Source organism: Triticum dicoccoides, chromosome 3B (genome assembly GCF_002162155.2).
Source record: "Triticum dicoccoides isolate Atlit2015 ecotype Zavitan chromosome 3B, WEW_v2.0, whole genome shotgun sequence".
In the NCBI taxonomy this organism is placed as follows: Eukaryota; Viridiplantae; Streptophyta; class Magnoliopsida; order Poales; family Poaceae; genus Triticum; species Triticum dicoccoides.
The window spans coordinates 832,736,387-832,743,983 of NC_041385.1; positions in this window are offsets into that span (position 1 = coordinate 832,736,387).

Consider the following 7,597-nt stretch of genomic DNA (forward strand, 5'->3'; position numbering starts at 1 on the left):
GTATGGTTCAAAAACTTCATTGGGAGCTAACAAACTATAATCTCAGTCATTGAAACAATTGCAATTTATCGTAACATCACAAAGAGTCAATAATAGAGCTTCTCATCAAGCTCGCATACTCAACTATCTCGTAGTCTCCCATAATTGTTAACACTCATGCAATACTTGTGGTTATAGAGTTTCAACCGGACACTGAGAAAGATAGTGGCTTATTGTGTTGCCTCCCAACGTATTCACCTTTAGGTGATGTCAACAATAATAGCCTATGCCAACTTACATCCAATCGGATATATATATATATATATATATATATCATGATCTTTCAAACACGAAGAGGTTGCCAAAGAAAAAAATGAAAAAGGGAAAGGTGAGGATCACCTTGACTCAAGTATTAAAGTAAAACATAAAGTAAAAGATAGGCCCTTCGCAGAGAGAAGCAGAGGTTGTCATGCGCTTTTAGGGTTGGATACACAAAATCTTAGTGCAAAAGAACGTCACTTTATATTGCCCCTTGTATATGGACCTTTATTATGCAATCCGTCGCTTTTATTACTTCCACAACAAGTTCGTACAAACCTTATTTTCTCTACACTAATAAGCCATGCATATTTAGAGAGAAATTTTTATTGCTTGCACCGATGACAACTTACTTGAAGGATCTTACTCAATCCATAGGTATGTATGGTGAACTGTCATGACAAAACTGGGTTTAAGGATAATTGGAAGCACAAGTAGTATCTCTACTTGGTGCAAGGAGTTTTGGCTAGTATGAGCGGGAAAGGCAAGCTCAACATGTTTAGAAGGTCACTGGCAAAATACTTTAACTGAGATGTCGGAAAACATAAACCATTATGTTGTCTTCCTTGTCCAACGTCAACTCTTTTAGCATGTCATACTTAATGAGTGCTTCACAATCATAAAAGATGTCCAAGATAATATATCTATATGTGAACCCTCTTTCCTTATCACTTCCTATTAATTGCAACGATGACCAAGGCTACGTTCATCATCTCTCAACAATTTTTATGCCTCATACTTTCTACGTGTGAAGTTATCACTATCCATAAGATCAATATGAACTCTTTTGTTCTTTCTACTTTCTCGAGATCATAGCAACATAGCAAAGCCGACTCAACACTAATCTTTATTATAGATAGCACACGGACTCGCTTACATAAAGAGATCACAACGAAAACTCAAAACTACTTGATATCAAAACTTCGAACTAATAGATCAAGATACTACTAAAAGGATCGAACTAAATAAAGCGGTAAAGATAGGAGTGTGATGGTGAAAAAATACCGGGGCCCTCCCCCAAGCTTGGCAGTTGCCAAGGGGAGTGCCCATACCCATGTGATTATTTCTCCTTCTTCACAGTCGGTGTTGTGATCTTCTTGGCGATGATGCCCTTCAGGATACGGTTCTCCTCCTCGAGCTTACTGATTTTTTGTTTGAGGTCCAAAATTTCTTTACGGAGCTTGCCCGTAACGGCCAAGGCTCCTTTTACCCAAGGATGCCGCATAGCTTCCGGAGAACACATGAAACTCTTTTTCATATTTTCATAAGAAAGAAATCTAGAGTTGGAAGGGATGACCGACGCAGGGACAGCCAGGCTAGGTAGTTCCCCCATAATGAAATCTGCTTGGAGACGAGAGGTAACTTCTTGATCTTCCTTCATGGCATCTATCCTTTTCAAATCAGCCTCCATCTCATCCTCCGTTGATGGTCCAAAGTGATAGGCATCGCCGTTTACTCCTGGACCCGGCATTGGGTGAGACACCTGGCTCTCCCCAACTGATTCCTGAGAAGACATCTTGCTTTAATCTGCAACAGGAACAGCTCGAAACGAAAACAGAGGATATTTGCATGATACGGTGGTCAAAACCTTCGGGGGTATATATAATGAATTTTTACCGACCAAAATACGTAACATACAAGAAAACGGAGTCCGGGAGGCATACGAGGTGTCCACGAGACAGGGGGGCGCCCTCCTCTCTCGTGGGAGCCTCATGTCCTTTTCGGACTACTTCTTTCTTCCTAAAATCCTTAAATAATCCAAAATTGATGAAAATTGCCATTAGAGTTGTTTTGGAGTCGGTTTACTTACCGTACCACATACCTATGCCTTTTCGGAGTCTCGAACGTTCTGGAAAGTGTCTCTTATGTATTCCTCAGGGGTTATGGTTTCAATAATATTAGTTTCAACATTGATAGGATTACCTGAAATATAATGTTTAATTCTTTGACCGTTTACCACCCTCGGATTTGTGCCTTCAAAGTTGTTGATTTTTATAGCACCAGAATGATAGACATCCTCGATAACGTAGGGACCTTCCCATTTTGAGAGAAGTTTTCCTGCAAAAAATCTTAAACGAGAGTTGAACAATAACACATAATCTCCTACGTTAAACTCATGCTTTTGTATCCTCTTATCATGCCAGTGTTTGACTTTTTCTTTGAAAAGCTTAGCATTCTCATATGCTTGAGTTCTCCATTCATCAAGTGAGCTAATATCAAATAACCTTTTCTCACCAGCAAGTTTGAAGTCATAATTAAGCTCTTTAATAGCCCAATATGTGTTATGTTCAAGTTCAAGAGGTAAATGACATGTTTTTCCATAAACCATTTTATATGGAGACATACCGATAGGATTTTTGTATGCAGTTCTATAGGCCCATAATGCATCATCAAGTTTCTTGGACCAATTCTTTCTAGATCTATTCACAGTCTTTTGCAAAATTAATTTGAGCTCTCTATTGCTCAACTCTACTTGACCACTAGACTGCGGGTGATAAGGAGATGCAATTCTATGATTGACATCATACTTAGCAAGCATCTTACGGAAAGCACCATGAATAAAGTGTGAACCACCATCAGTCATAAGATATCTAGGGACTCCAAACCTCAGAAAAATAAGTTCTTTAAGCATTTTAATAGAAGTGTTATGATCAGCACTACTAGTTGGAATAGCTTCTACCCACTTAGTAACGTAATCAACAGCAACTAAAAATATGTGTATAACCATTGGAGGCAGGAAAAGGTCCCATATAATCAAAGCCCCAAACATCAAACGGTTCAATAACAAGAGAATAATTCATAGGCATTTCTTGACGTCTACTGATGTTACCTATTCTTTCACATTCATCACAAGATACGACAAACTTACGAGCATCTTTGAAAAGAGTAGGCCTATAAAAACCAGATTGTAGTACCTTGTGTGCAGTTCTATCTCCAGCGTGGTGTCCTCCATAGGATTCAGAGTGACACTTGCGTAGGATTTGTTCATGTTCATGCTCAGGCACACAACGTCTAATAATACCATCTACTCCTTCTTTATAAAGGTGTGGATCATCCCAGAAGTAATGTCTTAAATCATAGAAGAACTTTTTCTTTTGCTGGTATGTGAAACTAGGCGGTATATATTCAACAACAATGTAATTAGCATAGTCAGCATACCAAGGAGCAGTACGAGAAGCATTGACAACCGCTAATTGTTCATCAGGAAAACTATCATTAATAGGCAGTGGGTCATCAAGAACATTCTCTAGCCTAGACAAGTTGTATGCAACGGGGTTCTCAGCTCCCTTTCTATCAATAATATGCAAGTCAAATTCTTGGAGCAAGAGAACCCATCTAATGATTCTAGGCTTAGCATCTTTCTTTTCCATAAGATATTTAATAGCAGCATAATCAGTGTGAATAGTAACTTTGGAATCAACAATATAAGGTCTAAACTTATCACATGCAAACACAACTGCTAAGAATTCTTTTTAGTGGTAGCACAATTTCTCTGGGCAGTATCAAGAGTCTTACTAGCATAATGGATAACATTCAATTTCTTATCGACTCTTTGCCCTAAAACAGCACCTACAACATAATCACTAGCATCACACGTAATTTCAAAAGGTAAATTCCAATCAGGTGGCTGAATAATAGGTGCTATGATCAAAGCTTTGTTAAGTGTTTCAAATGCTTCTACACAATCATCATCAAAGACAAAAGGAATATCATTTTGCAATAAATTAGTCAGAGGCCTAGAGATTTTAGAAAAGTCCTTAATGAACCTCCTATAAAAACCGGCATGACCAAGGAAACTTCCTATACCTTTTATGTCCTTGGGACATGGCATCTTTTCAATAGCATCAACTTTGGCTTTATCAACTTCAACACCCCTCTCTAAGATCTTGTGCCCCAAGACAATGCCTTCATTAACCATAAAGTGACACTTTTCCCAATTCAGGATGAGACTAGTCTTCGCATCTCTGTAAAACTCGATCAAGGTTGCTCAAACAATCATCAAAAGAGGATCCATAGACGGAGAAGTCATCCATGAATAACTCACAAATCTTTTCACAAAAATCAGAAAATATAGCCATCATGCATCTTTGAAAGGTAGCAGGTGCATTACATAAACCAAAAGGCATACGTCTATAAGCAAAAGTACCAAAAGGGCAAGTAAAAGTAGTTTTAGATTGATCCCCAGCTGATACAGGTATCTGATGGAAGCCAGAATAACCATCTAGAAAGCAAAAATGTGTGTGTTTGGATAACCTTTCTAGCATTTGATCAATAAAAGGTAAAGGGTAATGATCTTTCTTAGTAGCTTTATTTAACTTGCGGAAATCAATTACCATCCTATAGCTTGTAATAATTCTTTGCAGGATCAATTCATCTTTATCATTAGGGACAACGATAATACCTCCCTTTTTAGGGACAAAATGGATAGGGCTTACCCATTCACTATCAGCAACGGGATAAATAATACCTGCCTCAAGGAGTTTTAGTATCTCCTTTCTCACCACTTCCTTCATTTTGGCATTCAATCGTCTTTGAGGATCTCTAACAGGTTTGGCATCTTTCTCCACTGAAATTTTGTGTTGACATAATGTGGGACTAATGCCCTTGAGATCATCCTGGGTATATCCTATAGTAGCTCACTGCTTCTTCAGAGTTTTCAATAATCTTTCTTCTTCTTTCTATGAAAGGTTAGCCCTAATAATAACAGGATATATTTCTTTTTCATCAAGATAAGCATACTTAAGATTATCAGGTAATGGTTTGAGTTCAAACACGGGATCACCCTTGGGTGGAGGGGGATCCCCAAGAATTTCAACGGGAAGATTATGTTTTAGCATAGGTTCTTGTTTAAGGAACACTTCATCTATTTCTTCCCTTTCCTTCATAAACATATCGTTTTCATGGTCTAGCAAATATTGTTCTAATGGATCAGTTGGAGGAACAACAATGGAAGCAAGACCAATAATCTCATCCTTACTAGATGGTTCTTTTCACAATGAGACATACCATCTAAGCCAACAGTGACAATATTCTTTTCACAATCAATTTTAGCACTAGCAGTGTTCAAGAAGGGTCTACCAAAAATAATGGGACAAAAATCATCTTGTGGGGAACCGAGAACAAGAAAATCAGCAGGGTATTTAATCTTCCCACACAAGACTTCAACATCTCTAACAATCCCAATAGGTTTAATGGTGTCCCTATTAGCAATCTTAATAGTAACATCAATATCTTCTAATTCAACTAGTGTAATATCGTGCATAATTTCTTTATAAAGATCATAAGGTATCGCATTAGCACTAGCACCCATATCACATAAGCCATGATAACAACGATCTCCAATTTTAACAGAAATAACAGGCGTGCCTACAACAGGTCTACGTGTCTTAGTATCGGTTCTAGCAATATTAGCAGTTTCACCCAAGAAAGAGATAACATGCCCATCTAAGTCCTCATCCAAGAGATCTTTAATCATATCAATACCAGGTTCAACATTAATTTGCTCAGGAGGTGTATAGGTCCTAGTATTACTCTTACGAACAACAGTCGAAGCTTTAACATGATCTTTTATCCTAACAGGAAAAGGAGGTTTTTCAACATAAGCAATAGGAATGATATGATCACTATATGTAATAGTCTTCTCTTCGACTGTAATAGGTGCAACTACTTTCACTTCAACAGGAGGATTATATTTAAACCACTTCTCTTTAGGGAGATCAACGTGAGTAGCAAAAGTTTCACAAAAAGTAGCTACTATCTCAGAGTCAAGTCCATACTTAGAGCTAAATCCACGGAAAGCATCGGTATCCATAAAAGATTTAACACAATCAAACTTAGGTGTCATACCTGACTCCTTACCATCGTCGGAACCCCAATCTTCAGTGTTGCGTTTAATTCTTTCCAATAAGTCCCATTTGAAATCAATAGTCTTCACCATATAGGAACCAGCATAGGAGGTATCGAGCAAGTTGCGATTATCAAGAGAAAGCCGAGCATAAAAATTCTAAATCATCATTTCCCAAGAGAGCTCATGATTGGGGCATGAATATAACATTGACTTAAGCCTCCCCCAAGCTTGAGCGATGCTTTCTCCTTCGTGAGGCCAGAAATTATATATGTAATTACGATCACGATGAACAAGATGCATAGGATAGAACTTCTGGTGAAATTCCAATTTCAATCGCTTATAATTTTAAGATCTTGTATCATCACATAGCCTATACCATGTCATTGAATCTCCCTTCAAAGATAAAGGGAAGACTTTCCTTTTGACAACATCATCGGGAACACCTGCAAGCTTAAATAATACACAAACTTCATCCACAAAGATAAGGTGTAAGTCGGGATGCAATGTTCCGTCTCCTGCAAAAGGATTAGCTAGCAGCTTTTCTATCATACCCAAAGGAATCTCAAAGTGAACATTTTTATAAGGTTCAGTAGGTTGAGGAGCATTTCTTTGCTCTTCTGGTTGGGGTAAAGATACCCCAAACAAGCCACTCAAAGGATTAGTTTCCATAGTGACAAGTAACAAAAAATTTCAGCACACAATATAAACGTTTCCTTACCAAGTTCCACTCACCAAGAGCGCTACGATCCCCGGCAACGGCGCCAGAAAAGAGTCTTGATGACCCACAAATGTAGGGGATCTATCGTAGTCCTTTCGATAAGTAAGAGTGTCGAACCCAACGAGGAGCAGAAGGAAATGATAAGCGGTTTTCAGTAAGGTTTTCTCTGCAAGCACTGAAATAGTAGGTGATAGATAGTTTTGTGATAAGATAAATAGTAACGAGCAAAAGTAAATAAAGTAAATAAAGTGCAGCAAGGTGGCCCAATCCTTTACGTAGCAAAGGATAAGCCTGGACAAATTCTAATAATGAGGAAGGAGCTCCCGAGGACACATTGGGAATTATCGTCAAGCTAGTTTTCATCACGCTCATATGATTCGCGTTTGGTACTTTGATAATTTGATATGTGGGTGGACCGGCACTTGGGTACTGCCCTAACTTGGACAAGCATCCCACTTATGATTAACCCCTATCGCAAGCGTCCGCAACTACAAAAAGGAGTATTAAGGTAAACCTAACCACAGCATTAAACATATGGGTCCATATCAACCCCTAACGAAGCAACGCATAAACTAGGATTTAAGCCTCTGTCACTCTAGCAACCCATCATCTACTTATTACTTCCCTATGCCTTCCTCTAGGCCCAAATAATGGTGAAGTGTCATGTAGTCGACGTTCACATAACACCACTAGAGGAGAGATGACATACATCTCATCAAAATATCGAACAAATA